Here is a 27906-nt window from a genome sequence, read left to right on the forward strand (position 1 = left end):
TTCATAACTTTCACCTGTATGAATGATGACTCACAACCTTCTTCTCTCTTTTAATTTCCTATAAACCTATCTTCCAGACTCTAGTTCTCTGCTTTCCCTCAGTTTCCTTAATTCACATCAGAGAGGTCATGTAATATTTGTCTTTGAATGCCTGGCTTGCTTCACTCAACATAAGGTCGTCAAGATTCATTCATGTTATCCTGTGTGTTAGTACTGTATTTGTTCTTAGAACTAAGTAATACTCCATTGTGTGTATACACCACATTTTGTTTATTCATTCATCTGTTGATGGGCTTTTGGGTTGATTCTATCTTTTGACAATAATGAATAATGCTGCTATGAACGTTGATGTTCATATACCTGTTTGTGCCCTTGCTTTCAATTCTTCTGAGTATATACCCAGCAGTGGAATTACTGGATCATATAGAGATCTATAGTTAGTTTTTTGAGGAACTGCCAAACTATCCTCCAAAAAGGCTGGACCATTCTACATTCCCACCAACAGTGGATGAGGGTTTCCATTCCTCCACATGCTCTCCAACATTTGTAGTCCTCTGTTTTTTCAATGGCCACCAATCTAATGGGTGTAAGATGGTATCTCATTATAGTTTTCATTTGCATTATCCTAATAGCTAGTGATGTTGAGCTTCTTTTCATGACCTTTTTAGCCATTTATATTTCTTCTTTGCAGCAGTGCCTATTCAAATCACTTGCACATTTTTTAAATGGGTTGTCTTTTTATTTTTGAGATATACGTTTTCTTTATATATGCTGGATTTTAGGCTCCTATCAGATATATGGTTGCCAAACATTTTCTCCCATTGGGTAGGCTGTCTTTTTCTTGACAAACTCTTTGAGGTGCAGAAGGTTTTAATTTTTAGGACATCCCATTTATCTATTTTATGTTTTGTTGCTCATGTTTTGGGGTGTTAAGTTCATGAAGCCATTCCCTATTATAAGGTCCTATAGATTCTTCCCTATATTATCTTCCAATATTGGCTCTTGGAAGCTTAATAAGTGCTTCCTACTCCCTCGCTTAGTGGAGTTGAATTTGTGATAGTTTTCAGCAAGGAACTAGTCAATTTCCTGACTCTACACTCTCCCAGGCCAAGATTTTCTATGCCAGGGTGGTGAGGAAAATCAGGTTGCTGCAGCAAATTTGCCTCTTCCCTCTTCTTGGTGCCACCTTGAACAGCTGGTATGCTCTTCAAATCTCCAAGAGGGTCCAAGCAAACTAATCCAAAAAAGGAAACCCATCTCCACCCTTTGCCAGAATTCTTTCACTCTCAGAGAATGCTCCCTCCCACTGGATGGCTGGCAGGGTTGGGACTTATCACAACTTTTTGCCTTGAGGGTGGGGCTTAGCCTTCCCACAGTTTCCAGCCTCTGGGTCAAGAAAGTCAGGGTTTTACATTGTGCAAATTATCTCTTTGTCCAGCTCTCTCCTGATCAACGTCCTGTAGCCTCCTGCTCTGTGAGTTCTCATAACAGCTCACTCAGGCAGGATCTTGTCCGCATTCAGCCATTTTTTGCAAAAGAGATGATGAGTGCACACTTAAACCAATGACATCTTGCTGCCTTCCATCCTACTGATATCTTGAATTTGGAATTCTTTTATCCCCAAAACTGTGTGAAAATAATGCTTGTTGTAAGTTAACTCAATTTTTGATATTTGTCATAGCAGCCTGGAAACTGAAAACATACTACATATAAAGAAAATCTTAAAGAGATTAAGTAAACTTTTCCTATGTTGCACAAGCTAGAGTGGAAGACCTAGGATCTGGCTGTTTCTATGCATGAGGCAGAGTCCACACTCTTCATTACTAGATTCTAGTGTTCTTAGTAGAAATTGGTTTAGTTTTCATCTAATGGCAACTATTATAGTTATCAATTATTCTGATTATATTTCATTCTCTGCTTAGAGTGCCAGGAAAATCAGAGTCAAATTTTAACTGTTTTCTCATCCCCCAAAATATGACTTTATTAGAGTCAATGTAAACTAATTCCTAGTTTCGTATTAATTCCCTACATTCAGTTACATGTTGCCTTGAATTCCTTAAGTGTTTTTGGTATGCTACATTCAGGAATCTCAGAACTTTTTTGAATGAGTTGGAGGACTAATTAACTAACATAGGATTTGTAATATAAGCATAACTTGTGACTCTTGAGACTTGTGTGCTATGGGAAATAGGAGGAATGTGTAGGAAAGGGGGCATATAGGGGAACAAAGAAGAGTGAAGAAGGGTGAGGAGAAGAAAAAGAGAAAAATTTTATGTCCATGCACACATATTCCTTTATCATTTCATAGCAAAATTCCAGAGAGCATTATTCATTGCAGACATAAAAGATACATTCCATTCCATCAATATGGGAGAATAGCACACCAATGGACTGATTTTAATCACAATGTGGTTTGTCTGATCCGGTGGGGGCGAGTCCAGGGACTTGTGGGAAGAAGCGGGGATAAGGTCAGGGGACGAGAAAGAATAGAGGCAAGACAGGATTCTGATCAAGCCTCGTTTATGGGGGTAGAACATGGGAATTTATACTGAGGGAAGGGAGCGTGTCCATAGGTGGTAGGCTGGTTTTGCGGGTGGCAGACATCCAAGGAGGGGATTGGCTGAAAGTTCGTGCCAGGTCTGCAGAGTCTTGCGCCTTGTGCATGCATATCGCTATGGTCACCAGAGTTGTGGCAGAAAGGGGAAAACAAAGAAACAAGGAGGAAGAAGAAGAAGGAAATGGCGGGGCAGGGCTGTAGTAGTTATGAGATCCGCCATGTTGTTGGAGGTTGGAAACAGACCTCACAGCGGGTGGCTCCTCACAGTGGTTGACTGCCAAAAAGAAGGAGGAAGAGAAGGAGGAGAAGAGTGGAAGGAGTGATAAAATAGCATGTGATAGATATCCCTTAAAGTACTTTGCATAAATTAATTTCTTTAATCCTCACAAAAATCCTGTGAGTTAGGCAATGCTATTATCCTATCTACCTATGAGGAAACCAAGGTGCAAAGAAGCTAAGGAACTTGTTCAAGGTTGCACAATTTGCTACTGGTAGAGTCAGGAGAGTTACTGATAACAATTTAACTGCAAAAAATGTTATATATCTTTTTCAAATGTGTTTGTTAAAGTAAAAGAGAAGCTAATGGAAGGAATGTAAGAAAGTTTGAACTGAAAAATTCAGAAAGAGACCCTTGTGCTTTCTGTCAGTCTCATTCCTCCATGGAGTTGGTGAGGAATTTAGTGAAGTGACCCAGTGAAGAAATACTTAAGAAAACTCAGGCCATTAGCACAGATCAGGTTACTCTTGTTTCTCAATACTCTCCATCTCTTCCTAGTCCTGGTTGCTTCTTGGCTATCTCTCAAGGTAGTAAGCCTCCATGATGGTCCTATTGCAAGGTGCCAAGATGCTGCAGGCACTTGAGAAGTCCTTGAGGAGCAGTCTTCCTGAACACTTAAAGGTGATGATGGAAAATTCTGAAGGGAGTAAGGAAGTGCAACATTCTGTGAAAGAGGGGAGAAAGAGTCTAATTTTTATTATCATCTATTCTGTGACCAGTACTATTTCATTTTTTTCTTTTATTTAAGTTGCTTTAACTTGTTTTAAGATACTTGAAGAATATGGAGAAAATGAAGGTTCATTGAATGGTTTCTCCAATATTCCACAAATAGTGTGTTGCAGTGCTCTGATATGAACAGAAGTATGATTGGCTGAACTGCTTTTAGCTCTGTGTTGACTGAAAAACAGTTCTATATTTCTTTATGAGAAACATTTCATAATAAATCTAGATTTTTTCCCAGAGCTCAAAGTTGACTGTGAGTACATTTAATGTTTAAATTATTTTCCTTAAAAGAACACTTTCTAGATGATAGACTAACCGTCTCTTCTAGAAACATGGTAACAGGTCAAATTCTATTTCATCAAACTTTGATGATTGTGCTTTATAAATAAGTCACATGAAGGGATTTAGAAATTATTATAAAGTAAAGATTTTTTCGTTGCAATGATATGAGTTGCAAAGAGGTTGAATTCATGCACAGGTGGTGTGTGGGGAGGTACATGTGCACACACACATATCTGTATGTGTGTGTGTTACCATTACCGGGGGGGGGGGGGTGACTGAAGGTGGTGACCAGCTTCTTTGAAGCTTCTCCTTCAGCTAATGAAAACAGATGACTTTCACAATCAACTACCCAGGTCCAAAACCAACCATCTTCAGGTCCACACAAGTAGCCATGTAGAAGTAGTGGTAGTGTTGGCAAACATTTATTGCATAATACCTTGTTTCATACACTGTGATATGGGCTTTATATTCATTAGCTTATATAATTATCAGGCCCTATGAAGAAAGTACCTCTACATTCCCTATGTAATAGATGATGGATCTGAGGGTTAGAAAAAAAACTTGAAAAGCTGCCCAGCTGCTCATTTCTAGTTCAAGAATATAAACTAGAGAGTTCATTTCAGATCTCTGTCCACCTTCCTGTTGAACAAAATAGGAATTGATATCAGGTACTAGAAATTTTAAAACACTTATTCTTTAAGAGGATTGTCAACAGCAACAAATAGAAATGATACTATCTTCTATTTTAGTGCATCCATGTCCCCAGACTAAGAGGTTCTCTTGGTTTCGACATTCCCTTTCTTATACATGTTACTGGTCCTTTTGCACTAGAGCTTGGCTGTGAGGTGGTCTACCAGTTTTCAAGTTATCTTGTGTTTAGGGAGAATTCCTGAGCGGTTGCATTGTGCTTAAAAGCATATAAATATGGGAACAGGTATAACGCAATGGTTGAGCACCTGCTTTGTATAAACAAGGACCTGGGTTCAACCCCTTGTACCTCCTATAAAATAAGAAAAATTTTTTAAAGCATATAAATATCCCATGCCTGGGACTAAAATTTGTAACTTCCATGGAGACCCCATGGATATCTATGTCTCTCATAGCAAAATAAGCTTCTCAGCCAATACCCCAAAACAATTATTTCAGAAGTGGTAAGATAGTACATCCATACAGTAGATTCTTATGCACTTATCAGAAAATTATAGAAAATAGTTGCATTTATTAACATAGAAAAAGGCCCATATTGTGTTAAGGGGGAATAAATCAGATATCAAAATAATATGTATCAGGTAATTGTATTTTCATAAAATTGTGTGTCTCTAGGTATATGAATAAAAGAAAGGAATGGAAAAGGTAATATGAAATCCTATAACAAATAGTGGTGTTTTTTAAATTATTAATTGTATTTGTTTTGTATTTTACAATATGCATGTATGAGCCCATACTTTGAGTGGAAGTAATTTTTACATATAAAGTAAAAATACTATATAAAGATTGTTTGATCTAGATACTTTTAAAACATAAAACTCCATGATTTCATAGAAATAAGCTTTATCTTGTTCAGACAAAAGGATCTTGGCTATCACTTCCTAATCTGGCAACCCTCCTATTTCTTGGAATGTTGCAGGCTTATGGAACTATCTTCCACATTAAGCAGGGAAACCCATTCAACTAAATGTGCTGGCAGACATATGGCCTGATTTTAATACAGGGGGTTATCATCCTCATGAATAGATAAGATGTCCGTGGTAGAATGAATATGCTTTTATGTTTAAATTTGCTTTGTACCTACCATGTACCTTGTAATGTGGAAGACATTGGGGAATTAGAAATTAATAATGGGGATGACAAACAAGTTCCTGTGTTCAGGAAGCCCACAGCTTGGAGAAGCAGATACATAAACAAGGTATAATATGGTGTGAGATATGCAAAAACAGAAGATCTACAAGATACAGAACTAGCCCAGGCATAAACTCCTAAAAATTAGATGTGGACATCTAGTTGACCAAGATAGCAGCATAGATGTTCCAGGGTTCTATCCTTCACAGAATCTTTGAACACCTAGCAAATACTTGCAGAATCATTATCCTTGGTACTCCAGAAAAGATAGTGTTGCAGTTACAAGGCAAGCATTGAATCACAAAAAATATTCAGGAGATGCTTGTGTTGCTCTTGCTGCCCCTCCCTCAACCTTCTACTGAATTGTGTGCAGCTGGCTTGTGCTCTCATTGTTGGTCCCTGGTCCTGTTCCAGAGGGTGTAGGCATAACCTGTATACACATATTGGGGAGCCTGCATGTTGCTGACAATAAACTGAGTGGAAATCTGAAAATCTGAGCAAGGACACTCATCTCTGGATTGCCTTCCTAGAACTTGTCCTACAGGCAGAAGCAGCTTGTAGACAGCTAAAGCAGTTTAAGAGGCCAACAACTGAAGTGGACTCAGGTAAAAGATTGTTGGTGTCAAGACATATAACAGTGTTCTTGGAAAGGACATTTCGGTACCTATAAAAGTAGGAATTCTTAAGGTCAAAAGTTCATGCCCAGACCAGGAAGCATGCTGATCTTTTGGTAAGAGGGCTAAACTCAAAGGAGAACACAAGCCAATTAGATGACAATGTTTAAGGACAATGAAAGGCACTTATTCTTTGTGTTTTTTAGCTACTAGCACTCAAATAGTATCTGTCACATGACTAGCTGGATAGACAATTAAGGAGCAGGGAGATCAGGGACTAAATTCCAGAGTTAGCCCATTAATATACTAAAATGTATGTTGTGCAACAGAATACTACAAAACAAACAAAGAAACAGAAAATGATGGTCCATGTAAAGGAAGAAGATAAAACTTTGGAACTCATCAATAGAGGAGACCAGACTTTGGACATATCAGACAAGGATTTTTAAAAAAAGGTCTTCAACACGCTCTAGTAGATAAAGGAAAATAAAGAGAAAGAATTAAGATATCAGGAAATTGATGAATGAAAAGTTTGAGATTACTAATTCATAGATACAAATTATAAAAAGGAACCAAACAAAATACTGCAGGTGAAGAACACAATAAATAGAATAGAAAACTCCCCGGAGGGTTTCAACAACAGACTGGAGCTGACAGAAGAATCAGTGAATTCTAAGGCCATTGAAATGATTCAAGCAAAGGAGCAGAAAGGAAAAATAATGAAGAAATGTGAACAAAGTCTGAGACCAGCAGGACACCATTAAGTTTACAATCATATGCATTATGGGAGTTCTAGAAGGAGAAGAATGAGAAAAAGTAGAAAAATGAATATTCAAGTAAGTATTGGTAGAAGAGTTACCAAATTTAATGAAAGACATGAATATACAAATTCAAGAATACCAATCATGATAAGCTCATAGAAAACCATATTCCAATGTATTGTGGAAAAACAGTCAAATGCCTGGGACAAGTAAAGTGCTATGAAAGCTGCAAGAGAAATACCAATATGGCATGAATGTGGGAGCTACAATAGGATTAAGTGGCACTTTCTTATCAGAAACCATGGAGGCAAGAAGGCAGTGGGATGAAATAAAATAATTGTCAGTCTAGTATTCTAGGCTGTCTTTCAAAAATAAGGGAGAGATTAAGATATGCCCAGATAAATAAAAGCTGAGGGTGTCCATCACTACAAACCTGCCCTATAAGCAATGCTAAGGGGAGTTCTTCACAGAAAAGGAAAGAACACAAGACAGTGGATTGAAGTGGCCTAAAGAAATAAAGACCTCTGATAAAGGTAATTATATGAGTACTTGGATTTTGATGTATAATTCACTTTTCTTTTCATTTTACTTCTTGCAGTTTCTAAGATGGATGCATAAAATATAATGATAAATCTATTTTTTGGATATACAATATATTAAGACATTATTTATAACAAGTGCAACAAAAAGGTGGGAGACAGAGGGGAATAGGGATATAGTTTACATATATGAACACAGTTAAGTTAGTTTCAAATCAAACATGATTGTCATAGATTTAGGATATTAAATTTAAGCTCCATGGTAAGCACAAAGATAATATCTAAAAATATTTAAGTGGAAGAAAATGAGAAGAGGCTCAAAATGGTTCACCACAAAAAATTAAGTAAGTATGAAAGTAGGCAGTAATAAAGGAATTGAGGGACAAAAATGGTATAAAACTTACAAACACCAAGTGGCAAGAAGGAAGAAGAAAGTAATGCATTAATGGTAGTTATTTTAAAAGAAAGGATTCAGATCCTTTTGTGGTTCATAAACATGATGAATTCATGAATTCATGTGGTTGTGTGAGATGTACCTCCCTCAAAAATTGCACATTAATCAACACCCATCTTATATGAAAAAAAGAAAAAAGAAAGTAAATGGATTCAAACTGCCAGTCAAAAGGCAGACATGGTAGAACGGATTAAAAGCATGACCTAATATGTTCTGTGTACAGACACTCCCTTAAATTCAAATATACAGTAAGTATAAAGTAAAAGGCTGGAAAAATATTCCATGCATACATTAATCTAAGAAGATCTGGTGAGGAGCCTGCAGACTCAGGGACTGACTCAGAGGAGCACTCAGCACAGGAGCCATGCACCCAAGGGGAACTGCAGTACCTGGGGCAGAGCCAGCACATCCTTCCCTGGGGCTCCAGGAAGAGGACCACGTGGTCCTGCAGGCACATTTCCACCTGAGAGATGAGTTTCTACTGCCAACCAAAATAGTGTATTCTGGAATAATGTTTGGAGGAGTTGCTATGATTTATCAAGGGATCCACAAATACTAAAGAGCATTCTTCCAAAAGAATGGAAACACATCACTCCAGAGGATCCCATGATTTTTTGGACAGCCTGGGATTCTCCACCAGAGAAGAAAACTTGGGCCTAGCTTATGGTTTTCAGTGGAAGCATTTGGGGGCTGAATAAAAGATATGAGTTCAGATTATTCTGGCCAAGGAGTAGACCAGCTGCAGAATATGATTGCCACTATCAAAACCAACCCAAACAAGTGAAGAATCATCATGCATTCTTGGAATTCAAAAGATCTTCCTCTGATGGGGCTGCTACTATGCCACATCCTATGCCAGTTCTATATTGGGAATAGAGAGCTTTCATGTGAGCTATATTAGCAGTGGCATAGCTTTCAACATCACCAGCTTTGCCATGTTCAACTACCTGGCCACACACCTCACAAGCCTGAAGTCAGGTGACTTCGTAAATAGTTTTGGAGATTGACTTGTTTACCAGAATCCTATGGAGTCATTGAAAATTCAGCTTCAGCAAGAACAAGTCCTTTCCACAAGCTCATATATCATTGAAATATTTGTTGAGGTCAAAGCTGAAGACTTTCAGATTGAAGGGTGCAATCCTCATCTAACTATTAAAGTGGAAATGGCTGCCTAAAGTTCTTTTAAATGACTTTGAACTGTTTCTAGGGTTTGTCAGTCTTTAAGTGTTGGATGGCAGTTGAATTTGCTATAAAGGAAAAAGGAATTATATCAAAAACCTGATGATTACTTATTAGATGTTATTCATGGAAAAATGCATTTCTTTCAAGGACGTTGCTACAGTCAAATATAATTGCTGCTTGTTTGAGCTTTCTAACTCACTGAGGATATATGAAAAGGCTAAGATTACAAATATGGTCATATAGTGTATCTTCTTTAATTAAAATGGAATAAGATAGAAATAAAAAGCAGAATAAGAACTAGAAAACTAATATATATATATAGATTTTTTATGATCTTAAAAAAATGGGTAAAAGAAGAAAATACAAGGGAAATTAGGAAATATTTGAGGCAAATGACAAAGTAAACACAACATACTAAAACTTATGGTGGGAAGGGGGCAAGATGGCGGCTGAGTGAACTTCCTGGTTACTAGCTCCTGGGGGGAATCGGCCGGGAGGCGTTGGAGACTCTTTGGGACCGGGCTGTTTCAGGATTTTTCCTGGTCTGGAGGTGTCTGGACATCGATTTGGAGGGAAGGTAACAGAGAGGATCCGTCTGTGAAATATACATGGAGATCCCAGCTAAGTGTGGAGGATTCCCTCCTTGGGTAGGCGGAGCTGAAGCAGCTAGCACCGCGCCGAACCCTAGCGGGCAGGCGGCCACCGGGGGAGCCTAGCCGTGCCTCCGCGGGTGGCGGGTGGGGGAGCCGAGCTCAGCCGAGCCCAACTGAGCCGCGGCGGGCGGCGGGCAGGGGAGCTGAGCATAACCGAGCCCAGCTGAGCCACGGCGGGTGGCAGGCAAGGGAGCTGAGCCCAGCCAAACCGCGGCGGGCGGGGGAGCCGAGACCAGCCGAGCCCAGCCGAGCCCAGCTGAGCCGCAGCGGGCGGCGGCAGGGAGAGCCGAGCTGAGCCTGGCTGCGGGGTTTCTGCTCTTTGTTTTTTGTTTTGTTTTTTTTTTTAATCCTCTCTTTCTTGTCCCCAATATTCTTCTTATTCTATTTTATCTTAACAATACAATAGATCCTGCAGGAAACACCTCACATTTGCTGGGTTTCCTCATCCTCCACTGCCTCATTTCTCTGTGAATAGATTTAGCCTATCTACACTATCCCCTTTCCCCTACAACTTGATATCCTCCACCATCTGCTATCTCTCCTATATTCCACCTACCTTTCTTTGATCCACAAAGTGTCTAACTCTTAATTTCTAATACCTTTGTTTAGTTTTCCATCTGGTATTCATCCCTGAAACTATTACCTTTCTTTTCTCTTTCCCTCTCTCATGAAAACAATAGCTTCTTAGTACGTACCATATTCCTCCCATGTTCAGTCGTCTACCTCATTATAGGTACTTTCCTACTACTATAACTCTACACAATTTACATGATCTAACCTCCATCCTCCCAGAACTCATATTGTTGCTTTGTTAACATATATCACCAATACTACTTCACACTTTTTCCTTCCTTACACAATTGCCTTTCCCCAGCACTAATACTTTCCTTTAAAGTGAGCTTAACCAGCAATAAGAAATTGGAATAAGAAGAAAAACTGACAAAGAGAAGATATAACACTTACGCAAAAACAACAGCTAATTAATCTCCAAGACTAGAAAAAGAAGCTAAGGAACTGATTAAACTCGTCAAGAAAAAATGTTGACAAGACAGCAACAAAAACCTACAAACCAAACAAGTTATCAGGAAAACATGGCCGAATCCAATCAACAAACTAAAAATCAGGAAGTGGAGCAGGACTTCGCACAAGCAATGAAAGATCTCAGAACATTTATCACCGACAAATTTGATGAAGTAATGAAATAGGTTAACAACATGAAGACAACACTCGGAGGGGAAATTGCAGACATGCGCAAAAAAATAACAGATATGATGGAAATGTACACCACAATTCAAGAAATCAAAAATACACTTGCAGCAAATATCAGCAGACTAGAAGAGGCAGAGCAGAGAATTAGTGATGTGGAAGACCGTGCATTGGAAATCAAGCAGATAGTAGAAGTGGTCAATAAAAAGGTAGAAAAAATCCAGATAGGACTTAGGGACCTGAATGATAACGCAAAATGCTCAAACATACATATTATAGGCATTCCAGAAGGAGAAGAGAAGGGAAAGGGGTCAGAAGGAGTGTTGCAGGAAATAATGAATGAAAACTTCCCAAATCTACTGAAAGAGACAGATGTACATATCCAAGAAGCACAGCGCACTCCACTGGTCATAAACCCCAACAGGCCCACCCCAAGATATATACTTGTCAAATTATCCAATGCTCAAGACAAAGAGAAAATTCTAGAAGCAGCAAGAGAAAAGAAAACCATCACATACAAGGGAAGCTCCGTAAGATTAAGTGCTGATTTGTCATCTGAAACCATGGAGGCAAGAAGGCAGTGGTATGATATAGTCAAGGTACTAAAGGAAAAAAATTTCCAACCAAGAATACTCTATCCAGCTAAACTAGCATTCAAAAATGATGGAGAGTTCAAAATATTCACAGATAAACAGAAACTGAAAGAGTATATCAACAAGAAACCTCCCCTTCAAGAAATTCTTAAGGGAGTTCTGCAGGAAGAAAGGAAGAAAAAGGACAGTCAGAGATGGAGGAGAGTGTAAGAGTAACAAGAAAGACAAAAATAGAAGGGGAAAATAAAATAATACAAACAAAATATAACAAACACAAATCCAACCAAAATATGGCTACCATAAATAATTCTCTGAACGTAATAACACTGAATGTCAACGGATTAAACTCACCTATCAAAAGATTCAGACTGGGACACTGGATAAGGAAATATGACCCATCTATATGCTGCCTACAAGAGACACATCTTAGACCCAGACTCATGGAGGTTGAAAGTGAATGGCTGGAAAACAATCATACAAGCAAACAATAACCAAAAAAAGGCAGGAGTAGGTATATTAATATCAGATAAAATAGACTTTAAATGTGAAAAAATTGTGAGAGACAAAAAAGTATACTATATTTTAGTGAAAGGGCCAATCTGTCAAGAAGATTGAACAATCATAAATATTTATGCTCCTAACAAAGGCACCTCTAAATATGTGAGACAAACTAAGTGAAAAAATAGATGCATCTACAATTAGAGTGGGGGATTTTAATACACCACTATCAACTCTGGACAGAACATCTCAAAAGAGAATCGCTAAAGAAAAAAAACATTTGAACAGTATATTAGAAGAGCTGGATCTAATAGACATATATAGATCACTACACCCAAACACAGCAGGATATACATTTTTCTCAAGCACACATGGAACATTCTCCAAGATAGACCATATGCTAGGCCACAAAGAAAGGCTTAATGAATTCAGAAGGATCAAAATCATACAAAACAATATCTCTGACCACAGTGGAGTGAAGCTGGAAATTTGCAAGGGATGGAAGCCCAGACTTCACACCACAATTTGGAAATTAAACAGCACACTCTTAGAAAAACAGTGGGTCAAAGAGGAAATCTCAAAAGAAATCAATGACTACCTTGAAACAAATGATAATGATAACACAACATACCAAAATTTATGGGATGCAGCAAAAGCAGTACTGAGAGGGAAATTTATAGTCATAAATTCATATATCAAAAAAGAAGAAAGAGCAAAAATTGAAGAACTAACTGCACATGTGAAGGAATTAGAAAAACAACAACAAAGTAACCCAACAGGATGAAGAAGGAAGGAAATAACAAATATAAGAGCAGAACTAAATGAAATAGAAAATAAGAAAGCACTTGAAAAAACAAACAAGACCAAGAGCTGGTTCTTTGAGAAGATCAACAAAATTGACAAACCTTTAGCGAGACTAACAAAGAAAAAAAGAGAAAAGATGCAAATACACAAAATAAGAAATGAGAAAGGCGGTATCACCACTGACCCCACAGAAATAAAGACTATCATAAGAGGATACTTTGAAAAACTATATTCCAACAAAAATGACAATTTAGAGGAAATGGACAAATTCCTAGAAACACATAAGCAGCCCATACTGACGAAAGAAGAAATTGATGATCTTAACAAACCAATCACAAGCAAAGATATAGAATCAGTCATTAAAAATCTCCCAACTAAGAAGAGCCCAGGGCAAGACGGCTTCACAGGTGAATTCTACAAAACATTCCGTAAAGAACTAACACCAATCCTGTTGAAACTATTCCAAAAAATTGAAACAGAAGGAACATTGCCAAACTCCTTTTATGATGCCAACATTATCCTAGTACCAAAGCCAAACAAAGACATCGCAAGAAAGGAAAATTACAGACCAATTTCTCTAATGAACCTTGACCCAAAAATACTTAACAAAATACTAGCTAATCATATTCAACAACACATTAAATGAATTATACACCATGACCAAGTGGGATTTATTCCAGGTATGCAAGGATGGTTCAACATAAGAAAATCAATCAATGTGATACACCATATAAACAGATTGAAGGAAAAAAATCACATGATTATATCTATAGATGCAGAAAAGGCATTTGACAAAATACAGCACCCCTTCTTGATAAAAACACTCCAAAAGATTGGAATACAAGGAAACTTTTTGAACATGATAAAGAGTATATATGAAAAACCTACAGCCAACATTGTTTACAATGGCGAAATCCTGAAATCCTTCCCTCTAAACTCAGGAACAAGACAAGGATGCCCACTGTCTCCGCTCCTATTTAACATTGTCTTGGAAGTACGTGCTCGAGCACTGAGGCAAGAACCAGATATAAAAGGCATTCAAATTGGAAGGGAAGAAGTCAAAATTTCATTATTTGCAGATGACATGATCCTATACATAGAAAACCCTGAGAGATCTACAACAAAGCTTCTAGAACTCATAAATGAGTTCAGCAAAGTCGCAGGTTATAAGATCAATGCGCAAAAATCAGTAGCATTTCTGTACACCAATAATGAGCAAGATCAGGAGGAAATCAAGAAACAAATACCATTCACAATAGTAAATAAAAAAATCAAATACTTAGGAATAAATTTAACTAAAGAGGTAAAAAACTTAAACACCAAGAACTATACAAGACTGTTCAAGGAAATCAAAGAAGACCTAAATAAATGGAAGAATATTCCCTGTTCATGGATAGGAAGACTAATTATTAAGATGTCTATCCTACCAAACTGATCTACAGATTCAGTACAATCCCAATAAAAATCAACACAGCCTTCTTTAAGGAACTAGAAAAACTAACTATGAAATTAATTTGGAAAAGAAAGAGACCCTGAATAGCCAAAGACATATTGAAAAAGAAAAACGAAATTGGAGGAATCACACTATCTGACTTCAAAACATACTACAAAGGTACAGTAGTGAAAACAGCATGGTATTGGCATAAGGAGAGACACACAGACCAATGGAATCAAATTGAAAGTTCTGATATAGAACCATATATATATAGCCATATGGTATTTGACAAAGCCACCAAACCCTCTCAACTGGGAGAGAATGGCCTATTCAACAAATTGTGCCTGGAGAACTGGATATCCATATGTAGAAGAATGAAAGAGGATTACCATCTCACACCTTATACAAAGATCAACTCAAGATGGATCAAAGACCTAAATATAAGAGCCAAGACCATAAAGACCTTGGAAAGCAGTGTAGGGAAACATCTACAGGACCTTGTAATAGGAAATGGCTTCATGAATATCACACCAGAAGCACGAGCAGCAAAAGAACAAATAGATAAGTGGGACTTCCTCAAAATTAAAGCCTTCTGCACCTCAAAGGAGTTTGTCAAGGAAGTAAAAAGGGAACCCACACAATGGGAGAAAATATTTGGCAACCATATATCTGATAAGAGACTTATAACTTGCATATATAAAGAACTCATATATCTTGAAAACAAAAAGATAAACAACCCATTTAAAAAATGGGAAAAAGATTTAAACAGACATTTCTCCAAAGAAGAAATACAAATGGCTAAAAAGCACATGAAAAAATGCTCCAAATCTCTAGCTTCAGGGAAATGCAAATCAAAACTACAATGAGATACCATCTTACTCCCATAAGATTGGCAGCTATGAAAAAAACAGAAGAATACAAATGCTGGAGAGGATGTGAAGAAAGGGGAACACTCATCCACTGCTGGTGGGAATGCAGAAGGATCCAACCATTCTGGAGGACAGTTTGGCAGTTTCTCAAAAAACTAACCATAGATTTGCCATATGACCCAGCAATACCACTGCTGGGTATATACCCATCAGAACTGAAAATAAGGACACAAACCGATATATGTACACCAATGTTCATAGCAGCATTGTTCACTATCGCCAAAAATTGGAATCAATCCAAATGCCCATCAACAGATGAGTGGATCAATAAAATGTGGTATATACACACAATGGAATACTACTCAGCTGTAAGAACAAATACACTACAATCACACGTGATAACATGGATGAACCTTGAGAATCTTATGTTGAGTGACGCAACCCAGGCATTGAAGGACAAATACTACATGACCTCAATGATATGAAATAAGCAAACTGCCTCAGAGAGCTAGAGTGTGGAAAAGAGGCTTACAGGAAATCGGGGGGTGGAGGAAGGATGTGAGTTAACGTCTGCAGGGGGGGAATCTGTGATGAGCTGGTGGTAAGTATGAGCACAAAGAAGGGACAAAATGGGGGCAAGGGGTTGCCTTCGCATGGGGCTTTGTGGGTTGGAGGGGGGCTGGGGATGGGCAGAGGGGTAATATCCAAAAAATGGGGGGAGGAGGGTCAACATACGAATATGGGAGAGTGTCAGGTGTTTGTGGAGAACAAAATGTTGAGAAACTCGTATCAAAGTATAAGTAGGAGGGTTACCTGTTTAGGATGCTCAGGGGGTATGGTCTGATGCGGGACAGACTCCAGGGGAATAGCTGAAGGCTCATTATGCCAAGGTGGGTAGTACCATTGGGAAGAGACCCAAGCAGTGAGAGTTGGGGGGGACCCACATCCTGGAGAAGACTAATGCCATCAAATAGAGAGAACTGTATCTCTCGTGAGAAAGGATGGCTTCCAGGGCAACAGGACAGTTGAGAAAGTCAGGCCCTGAATACTGCTGCAAGTATCTCTGGACATGGCTTCTTGGGAAATGGAGATTGGCTGGTGTTGTGGACCCCAAGGGGAGGGGAAAATGGATGTGGAATGGATGGAACCAAGGTAAATATGGGGGCAAGAGAGGAGTTTTGTGAGAGTACACGAGGATGAATATAAAACATGTAATATTACACCAAAAACATATAGGGGATGACAGACTAATAATGTAAACCATAAGGCAAAACATAGGATAACTAAAAAATTTAGAAAACTGTACAACCTAAAGTATGGACCACATAGTAAGTACAGCTGTCACTTTGTTTGAAAGCTATTGTCTCGAAATCTCTACATCAGTTTCAGGAAATATGATATGAATAAGTTAAAAGATTATCACTGCAGAAGGGAAAAGGTTTTATGGTGGATCTGGGGAAGTACTGTATATTGTATATATGAATTTTGGTGATCTAAGACTCTTGTGAAGCTGACAATTTGTTGGGATTCACTTTACAGGAAGTTTTGGATCACAGAGTGGCTCAACAATGGCAGCGGAGGAATACTGATATGGGATGTTATTGACAGGATATATAGGGTTGACAGGGAGTTATACAGGGCATATGCCCAGGGTATATAGTAATGTCTAGATATACTCAGAGTGGAAACAATTTAAAAAAACAGCTGGGGGGGTACTGGGCCCCTGGCCATGGGGTCACTGTCGTGGACCCTGGAGGAGCAGCGGCAGTCCCCCAGATGCAACAGCAAGAACCAGGAAGGAAGGAGGGCCCTACAGTGGGCTCCTGATACTAATGGCTATGCTTTTGAGCCTGTACACCTGCAATAAGAACAAGGCCTAGAGTAGCACTGTGCCTGGGAGTTTCCTCCTGACAGCCTTCATGTTACTCAAATGTGACCACTCTCACAGCCAAATTCATCATGTAGATGCAGTGCATTCCCCCCAGCAAGGGACATGACGCCTGGTGATGAGCCTCCCTGGCACCGAGGGACCACTACCACATACCAGCTGAAGATACAACTAGAAAATGACCTTGAATTAAAGGTTCAATACGGATTAGCAGAATATCCCTGTCTACATATAATAACATGACTTCAAAATGCTGATTGACCTAATGGAAGGGGGAAATGGAAAGGAGAAATGAGATTATAAGGTTATGAGTCTCTAAAAAAGAGTCTGCAGGTTGTCAGAAGGAATGCCCTTATGCACAACTGAGCAGAATCTGAGAGACAGATAAAGTAGATAAAACCCCAGGTATTGGTTCTTTTGAGGGATAAAGAGTCCCACGGGTTCTATGGTCATGGTAGATGGGGTTCACTGCCATGGCAGATGGCCCTTCTTTGGAGCCTGTGTTTCTGCGTGATGGAATTGGACTCAGAGGGGATCTTTTCACAAGACTTCCATGCTACTTTATTGGAATTGTAATAGGTGCTGGGGTTTAAGATATATTTAGGGGATTTGAATCTCTGGACTGATAATATGACACCCAGGCAGGCCCAGAGCCCCAACAGACTTCAGCTCTTACACTTTTTGATTTATTGGACTTACCCCACTCAGCTAACATGGAGTTGAAGAAGGTCAACCACCACACCATGGAGCCTAGAGTGTCTACAACTGAAAGCAGGAGGAGTGCATCCAGTATTCATATGGAATCTAAGCCCCCACTTGTCATAGGTGTGCAACGGACACAACTAATCCAATGTCCACAGAGAAAATGTGGAATGGGTGTGGGAAGGGTAGCCATGGTGGCTGCTGGGTTTGGGGAATGGGAGGAAGAGATGAGATGTGGAGCCGGTTTTGGGACATCGAGTTGTCCTGGGTGGTGTTTCATGGACAATTACGGGACATTTCAGATCCCCCCAGGGCCCACTGGATGGAACGTGGGAGAGTGTGGGCTATGATGTGGATCATTGACTATGGGGTGCAGTGATGCTCAGAGATGTTCTTACCAGGTGCAATGGATGTGTCACGATGATGGGAGCAAGTGTTGCCGTGGGAGGAGTGGGGGGTGGGGGCGGTGGGGTTAAATGGGACCTCATATTTTTTTAATGTAATTTTTAAAAATAAATAAATAATTAAAAAAAACTTATGGTATGCAGCGAAGGTAGAGTTGAGGGGGATATTTATCTGTCTAAATGCTTACTGAAAAAGGGAAAGATCTCAAATCAGAGATGAAAAGTCACAAATGGAGGATCTAGGAAAACAGGTGCAAACCAAACCCAAAACAATTACAAGGATAGAACTAACAATGAATAAAGTGGAGAGAAATGAAATAGAGAATTTAAAAAAAACTCCACAATATTATAGTACTTAAAAATATCACAGCATAACAGAATTCTATGTCCAGCATTACAATCATGAAATATAAGGAATTTTGCTTACTTCCCTTTTCCTAATGCAAATAGGAGAAGATAGATGACCTTGGTCACTACACTAATACTTACCAAACCTACTTCAAGGACCCCATGAACTCTCAGAAATTCTTTGACTCACCAGAAGTCATCAATTGGAAACATTTGCAGATCCAAAGTAAGAGGCATGGGATATGTGCTGAATCTGTTCTGGCAGGCAGTTCTGGCTGTTGGCTGTGGAGATGAGGATGATAGGGCCATGTGCAGCCAGCAGGCTCACCTAGGCTTATTATTCATAAAGAGCTGAAGCAGAAAGAGGGCAAGCACCAATGTGCAAGCACTTTTAAGCTTCTTGCATCAAATTTCCTCTTGTCTCATTGGGCAAACCAAGATACAAGGCTAAGGTTAGATTCATTATAGGAGAGGCTTATACCAGATGTCTTGGTTTGCCAGCACAGCTAAGAAAAATACCAATGAGAATTATTGGCTCACGATTTGAAAGTTAGAAAGCCAAAATCAAGGTTTTGGAAGGCCATGCCTTCTCTCTGAAATGTATCATTCTAGTGATGGCTTGTTGGCAGTCAATCTTGTTCCCCATCCCATGACAATCTATTTCCTTGGTCTCCCTCTGTAGCTACTTCCATGTCCAAATTCCTTTCATTTTAAGGACTTTAGCCATATTGGAGTATGCACTATTTTCTGAGTTTGGACATATCTTAAGTGATAACATCTTAATGGTCTTATCTGTAAAGGGATTAATGCATATTCCTTGACTCACCTTAACTAATAACATATTCAAAGATCCTATTTATAAACAGTTTCACATCCATAGGACTGGAGGTTAGGACTTGAAAATGACTTTGGTGGGAGAGAGGACTTAATCCCCAATACCAGGGAATGGGTATAAGAAGGTTTATTAGTCAGCCAAAGGGGTGCTCCTGCAAATTACCAGAAATTGGTTGGTTTTTATAAAGGGTATTTATTTGGGGTATAAGCTTAAAGATACCAGGCCATAAGTATAAATTACTTCCCTCACCAAAGTCAATTTTCACATGCTAGAGCAAGATGGCTGCTGACAGCTGCCAGGGTTCAGACTTCCTGGATTCCTCTGGGTTCAGCTCCTACATTTTCTCCACACAAGGTCAGCAGTAGACTATGGGATGAATGGCTCTCTGTCTCTCCCTGGGTTTTCTGCCATGTCTAAGCAGCCATCTCTATTCCTCTGTGTTATTCTCCTAGTTCTGTTCCTCTCTTCCCAGGACTTATTTCTCTTTCCTCTGTGTGCTTAATTCCTGGGATCCAGCTTAAGACTTCAGCATCAAACTCAACATCAAAACTCCAACATCAGAAACCCTCAACTCTGTCCCTTGCAGTGCCTTTTATCTGTGAGTCCCCACCCACCAAGAGATGGGGACGCAATGCCCTTATGATGTGGCCCAATCAAAGCCCTAATCATAACTTTTTAAAATTTATTGTAATATATCACTCATACATAAACATACATAAACAATAAGTTTATAATAGTTGTGAACTTACAAAACAAACATATATAACATCAAACATATATAATATCTCACCCTACCACCAATAACTTGCATTGTTTTTAAAACTTTTTAGCTAATAAAGAGCATTGTCAAAATATTACTACTAAACAAAGTATTTTCCCCTATCCAATCCTATTATTATATTTATATCATTTATATATGAACATACATAAACAATTAAGTGTATACTAAAAGTTGTGAACTTACAAAGCAAACATGTGTAACATCATACGGGAGCCCCATACATCAACCCTCCACCAACACCTTGCATTGTCATGAGAGGTTTGTTACAAATTATGGAAGAATATTGTCAAAATCTTACTACTAATCATAGTCCTTATCTTACATTTGGTGTGTTTTTCCCTCAACCTACCATATTACTATTTTTTAAATATATTTTTTTATGACAGAAGTTGTAAACTTATAAAACAATCACACACATGTCCAGAATTCCCAAACAACACCCCTCCATCAACACACCACAATTTGGTGTGTCATTTGCTACAGATAAAATAATATCATCTGATTTTTACCATGTCCATAGTGTGCATTTGCCTCACATTTTCCATACTACATCAGTATCAACACAGTACATCTTTTGCATAGATACAAGAATATTATATTATTACTACTAACCACAGTCCATAGGTCACTCAAACTGTATTTTTCCCATGCTTCTCCACATTACCAACACCCTGCAGTAGTGATTTACATTTGTTCTAGATAACAAAGGACAGTCTTGCATCTGTACCATCAACTAAAATTCTCATCCACCTCTTGGTTTACTGTCCTATCCACTTCTTAGATTATTCTCTAGCATTCTGTCAATTGGCATTTAAATAACAAGACTACCATTTTCAGTCATATCCCCATTTATAAACTAGCTGTTACTTGTGTTACCATCCACTCTATATATTTCCATGCCTCTACAGTAAAGCTAATTAAAACTTCTAGATACATTAAAAATCAGTAGTCCACTCAGTCCTTCTCTTATCTCCTTTAAGAATCCACCATCTACCACCAGTCTTGAAGATACTTTCCTACAATTTCTTCTAGAAGTTTTATGGCTCATGCCTTTATTTTTAGTTTTTTTATCCTAATCACAACTTAATCACACCCAAGTTCAGACCAGATTACAAACATAATTCAGTATTTATTTCTGGAATTCATAAACATATCAAAGTTCTACAGAAGGTCTGGGCCATTACTAGAAAATCTCCCATTCTTGGATCACACTAAGTGTTCCTAAATGCTGACTACTATTTTTTATAACCCACATCCTTGTTTATCATATCTGCTTAGTATGTGGTCTGGAAAATTGGGTCCTCGTGTTGATATTGCCACTAATGATGTGAACATCTGACATGATTTCACTTATGTGGAAAAGGGGAAATTGCATAAGCTCCAACTAAATTACCATGGCCACACAGAAGCAACATCAAGCCTGTATCTAAGATTTTTGGACTCTAAATCCAAGATGCTTCTTATTCTACTGCAGAGCTTTTCCTTAGGAAACACTTAAACAGTTATATCTTTCCTTATAATCCCATTTAGGTTCACAAACCATTCTGATAAGTTGAAACAAAATCTTGCAGTCACTAAATCCTTCAAGTCAAGCATGCACAGTGCTTTCTCCATATGATTGCTGAAACAGCAAAGAAACTAGCCCCTTCCCTGTTGGATGCAAAGAATCTATCATCTAATAATGGGAAACCTAAAGCCATGTGAATCTGATAAAAACCATTCTGTACTATTCATCTCTTCCTAATGAAATAGCCTTCCAACTTGTTCTCCCTACTTTCACTTTGTTCTCCCTACAAGCTATTTTCTGCGAAGCAACCAGAATGATCTTTTTTAGCAATGTAACTTATACTATGTTCATCTCCCTTCTCATTATTAATAAAATCCAAAGCACATCAAAGCTGTAAATCAGGCCTCTTGGCTAGCTCTCCAATCTGTCTTTTCCTTCCTTCTCACTCTCTCCAACAACGCTGATCTTCTTTCTCTTCCTCTATCTTCACAAACTCATCCATACTTAAGAACTTTGCATTTGCTATTTCCTGTGTCTACTCTCTCTCTGAAGACAACAGAGGTAAGGACAAATATAAAACTTCATACTCATGGATTTTTCCTTTTCTCTTGGCTCCCTTATGGCAACCAAGAGATGTTTAAACTCTCATCCTTGGATATGAGCAATACTGCCTTGGTGAATGAATTCTGGCATTTCAGTGGGAAAGAGGGGATCCAGAGATTCCTTGAATATTGTATCCAGACCTTCCCCACCTTCTGCCTGCTGGGGCCTGAGGGGATTCCTGTGTCCTGGTCCATGATGGACCAGACTTGAGAGATTCAAGTAGCAGCAAACCTGCCCAAATACCAGAGACAGGGCATTGTCATTTTATTATCTGTTACCAGATCCAGACTGTGAACAAACCTGGCTTCCCCATGTATTCACATGTAGACAAGAGCAACAAAATTATGCAAAAACTGAGTCACAATCTGAAGTATGACCCCATGCCCTGTGAGTGGAACCAGTGCAACTGTGTGCCTCTGTGAAGTGAGCTTGGAGATCAAGACAGTGTTGATTGGACCTGGATGTGAGGTTGGAGGAGTTGAGAGTTGGATACAAAAAAGAATAAACGTTAATCAATGGCAAAAGAGTGGTAAATCTTTGGGCCCTGGAGAAGCAGTGATGAATGATGAGTAGGAACACAATTCTCCCTACCCTCAAATTGCTATGCACTTTCCTTAGGTTCCACAGTCCAAAGAAGGACAGACAGCACTGTAGGGGTCCCCACCTTGTTTATCTCCCCAAACTTTCAGATTTATGACTTTCTGTCATCAGCTACATGTTGCTCCACATTGCTTCTTCTGGAATTCCCAGTACTTGGATTCTTAGAAACTTTCCAACATTGGCAGGAGATGGTAATATTTTGGGGGCTTAACAGTTTGATATGGTTATGAATTCCAAAAATAAATACTGGATTATGTTTGTAATCTGATCTGTACCTGAGCCTGATTGAGTTATGATTAGGGCTTTAATTGGACCATGTAATTAGGGCATTGAGTCCCCACCCTTGGGGTATTGGGACTTACTGATAACAGATATGGCAAAGGACAGAGCTGTGGGTTTCTGATGTTGGAGTTTTGATGTTGGAGTTTGATGCTGAAGTTTAAACTGAAGCCTCGGGGAAAGAGACAGAGCTGTTTACCTGATATTCTACAGCTGACCTTGTGGATACAGGCAAAGCCTGGAGAACCTCATAGCCTACAGCTGACCTTGTGGAGGAAACAGAAGAGCTGAGCCCAGAGGAACCCAGAAAGCCTAAACCCTCATAGATATCAGTAGCCATCTTGCTCTAACATGTGGAAATAGACTTGGTGAGGGAAGTAACTTAAGCTTGAACGCCTGGTAACTGTAAACTCCTAACCCAGATAAATACCCTTTATAACATCCAGCAGATTTCTAGTGTTTTGTATCAACATCTCTTTGGCTGACTAATACAGGGATGCTATGAGTTATTTCTCTATGGCCTACTTTTTAGTGGTCAGAGTGTAGGTCTTTACAAATTATCCTTTCCTCTTTGATGGCTGTTTTACAGGTATATTAAATATACAATACACAATGTACATGATATATTACATAAACACTGTATGTATGCAGCTGTAGCAGTTTGATATTGTTATGAATTCCAAAAATAGATATTGTATTATGTTTGTAATCTGGTCTATTACTGGGCATGTTTGAGCCCATGATTAGGGCTTTGATTGGGCCATGTCCTTAGGGCATGGATTCCCCACCACTTGATGGGTGGGGGCTCACAGACAAAGGCATGGAAAAGGACAGAGTTGGAATTTTTGATGCAAGGATTGTTGATGTTGGAGTTTTCATGTTGTAGTTAAATGTGGAAGCTTAAGCTGGAGTTTAGGAAGTAAGCTCACAGAAGAAAAAGAAGCCAGTCCCAGGAAGATAGGAAACCTGAGCCCAGGAAGAAGCAAGCCCTGGGAAGGAAGGAAACTTGAACCCAGAGAGAAGCAAGACCCTGAAAAGGAGGAACCCAGGAAACCTTAATACAGCCATTGCCAGCCTTCTTGCTCCAACATGTGGAAATAGACTTTGGTGAGGCACATGACTTATGCCTTATGACCTGGGATCTGTAAGCTCCTACCCCATTTAAATACCCTTTATAAATACCAACCAATTTCTAGTATTTTGCACCAACACCCCTTTGGCTGACTAATACAGCAGCTTTCTCTTTGTCTGAATTTCATTCTTTTATAAGGAGTCCAGTAAGAGAATTAAAAACTGTCCTAAGTGAGATAGATGGGTCACATCTTAGCATAAGACCCTACTCACCCAAAGATCCTAGTTACAGTAAGTCCACACACATGCGAATATATTAACTTTAAGAACATACTTCTTCAAGGTATATACAGCTTCAAACCATCACAACCTCAATTGGATCTTCATAGTAGGAGGACTTAACATATTAAAATATTAAAAAGTATAGTATACAAATTGTATGGGTATTTAATATACTTCAATAAAATTGATAAAAAAATAAAAATATAACAATAAAAAATAAATATAACACCATATTCAAAATAAAAAAAAAGGTCTAGGAAAAATTGGAATGTCCAAATGAACAAGATAAAAATTCATAAATCTTTAATGAGCAGATGTGGCTCAAATGATTGGGCTTCTGCCTACCATATGGAGGGACCCAGGTTTAATCACTGGGGCCACCTAGTAAAAAAAAAAGCATGCCTGCATGATAAGCCAAGTGCCTGTGTGGTGATCCCAGTACCCACTACGTGAGCAAGTGCTCACACATGTGAATCACATAGGAAGATGATGACACAACAAAAGAGAGACCAAGGGGGAAAGCCAAGGAGAAGCACAACAGAAACCAGGAACCGAGGTGGCAAAAGTGACAGGGAACCTCTTTCCACATCAGAGGTACCCAAGATTGGATCCCAGTGAATCCTAGAGGAGAAAAAAATAAGGAAGAGAAGACAAAAATGAGAAATAGATACAGAATGTCACACAGCGAATGACTATGGACAGCAAAAAAAAAAAAAAAAGCAAACAAAAAACCAGCAAGGTGAGGGGAAGGGAGGAGGGGGGAGAAAAATAATAATAAATCTTTAATGAAAAACATCATACATTGAATTTACCAGAAAATGACTGTAAAAATATCTTCAAAATACTGAAGGAGATAAAGGAAAAAACAGAGAAAGAACTAAAAGATAACAGGAAAATGATGAATGATAAGCCTGGCAATCTCAATAAAGAGAACATTTTAAAAGGATAAAAACAGATTCTGGAGGTGAAGACCAATGAAGTGAACAATTCCCTAGAGGGTTTCAACAGTATAATTAATCTCGCAGAAGAATTCATCAGTGAATTTGAAGACAAGCCAATTGAAATGACTTAGGATGAGTAACAGAAAGATAAAAGAATAAAAAAAGTGAACAAATCCTTAGAGACCTGTGGATTGGCATCAAGTCCACCAATATATGCATAATGGGAATCCCAGAAGAAGAAGAAAAAAGAAAGCGACAGAAGGAAGATTCAAAGACATAATGGCAAGAAAACTTCCCAAATTTAATGAAAGACATGAATATACACATACAAACATACAAGCAAACTCCAATAAGATAAGCTCAAAAAGAACCAAGTGCAGACAGATAGTAGTCAAACTGTAGAATGATAAGGACAAAGAAGGGTGGTAAAAAAAAAAAAACTGCAAGAGAGAAACTACATGTTATGCACAAGAGAGCCACAATAACATTAAATGCCACCTTCACTTGAGAAAACTTGAAGGCAAGAAGAAAGTGGAATGAAGTATTTAAAGGATTAAAAGAAAACAGCTGCTAACCGAGAATTTTATATCCAATGAGACTGTCTGTCAAAATTGAGGGAAAGATTAGGACATTCCCAGATATACAGAAACCTAGAAATGCTAAAATGACTTCTTCAGAATGAAAGAGAAGTGAAGTAGACAGTGGGTTAAAGTGGCATAAAAAAAAAAACTTTCCAGTAAAAGTAACCATAGAGCTTATTATAAATACCCACACTATTGTGTTGCTATTTGGTATATAACTTCATTTTTTCCTACTTATAAGTTCTAAAATACAAATACATTTATAATGTGATTAATCTATGGTCCTGGACAACAATGCATAAAGATATAATTTGCAAAATCATCATGCTGGCTGAAGCAAGCCAGGCATAAAGGACAAATATTGTCTGATCTCACTGATATGAAATAATTAGCATAAACAAATTTATAGAGTAAGAAACTAGAATAGAGGTTGTCAGGGGCCAGTTTGGGAATAGAGAATAGAAATTTAATTTTTAATTGGTTCAGTTTCTTTTTTGAAGGAAGAGGAATTTTAGTAATGGATGGTGGTAACAGCAGCACAACATTGTGAATATAAGGCCACTGTGTTGTATATTTGATTGTGGTCAAAAAGTGTCAATTTAATTTGTATAAATGTCACTATATTAAGAATATAAGATGCAGTTATCTAGGAATGATTTATAGGAAGTCTTACTGTCTGTTGGCTTGCAACCCTGCTTTCTGCACACTAAATCAACCATGTTTTTGAGAGAGCTGTATGAACAAAACCACTGTAGCCTGGAATAAAAAGGACATGGAAAGGAGAATGTGATGATTAGGCTACTTTGTCAACTCAGCCAGGAAATTGTGCCTAGCTATTTGGTCAAGCAAACACTGGGCTAACTGTATTACAAGGGCATTTAAGGACTTTAGTCGAGTGACTTTACTGAAGTAGTAAACCACAGATAGCTGGTAATAATTACATCAATCAGGGAGATTACCATCAGCTGTGAGTGATGTTTAACCCATCAGTTGAATGCCTTAAAAGGGGAAGTGATTCCAGTAATGAGAGAGAATTTCCCAGCTTGTCTTTGGACAGCCAACATTTCCAATAATGCATTAAGAACCTTCATTGGACTTTCATTGCAGCCCCTGGTTGCAGGCTGCCTGTGGGACCTGGACTTGTGCATCCTCACATCTGCATGAGTGACTCTTAAAGAACTGCATACTATTGACAGATATCTCTTCTTGACACTGTTTCCATAGAGAGCACTGACTAATACAGCTTGGTACTAGGAGTGGATATTGAGGAACAGAGTCTTAAACATGGGATATCTGAGGTGGATCTGGGAGTTTTGCCATTATCTACTCTCATTGGACTCAAGGGTACTGGCTACTCCCTTTCCAATAATGAAGAGTCTGCTAACAGTCCATGGTGTGAGTTGGCAATTGAGATACTTATAAGAAGCATGGATCTGGGTGAGAGTGTTTTCACCTTAACAGAGTTTTGTGGAGTCAAATGGTATAATGATGTTGGTGGGCTCCTACATTCTCTAGATACTGTTACAAAAGAAATAAATGAGTTAAAGGCTTCAAATTTGAAACTTAAACAATGAATGGATGATGCAAAAGTTTCTATGTGTGCTCTGAAAGAAAATGATATCTCCTGTAGCCACACCCTCAAAATATCTGAGAACCAAACTCAGACTCTCATTGCATGTGTAGCAGAGCTACAAGGGAAACAAAAATCTCAACCTCACAGAGTTTCTGCAGTTCAAGTGAAGACACATATTGAAAATATTAGAATCCAGAGAATTAGGATGGAGACATATGGGATGAT

General features: G+C 38.6%; 1 non-coding gene and 2 pseudogenes across 1 annotated transcript; all 3 read left to right on the forward strand.

The window, feature by feature from the left end:
- LOC131280008 (glycine N-acyltransferase-like) overlaps nt 1-22776 on the forward strand; it is a 79978-nt pseudogene extending 57202 nt beyond the window's left edge.
- Nucleotides 2675-9221, forward strand: LOC139439741 (thymidylate synthase pseudogene; annotated as a pseudogene).
- LOC111760772 (small nucleolar RNA U13) lies at nt 8068-8168 on the forward strand. Its single transcript, XR_002794373.1, has one exon. It is a non-coding gene; the product is annotated as a small nucleolar RNA U13 (small nucleolar RNA).
- Nucleotides 22777-27906: the final 5130 nt, after the last annotated feature.

This window comes from Dasypus novemcinctus, chromosome 10, assembly GCF_030445035.2.
Source record: "Dasypus novemcinctus isolate mDasNov1 chromosome 10, mDasNov1.1.hap2, whole genome shotgun sequence".
In the NCBI taxonomy this organism is placed as follows: Eukaryota; Metazoa; Chordata; class Mammalia; order Cingulata; family Dasypodidae; genus Dasypus; species Dasypus novemcinctus.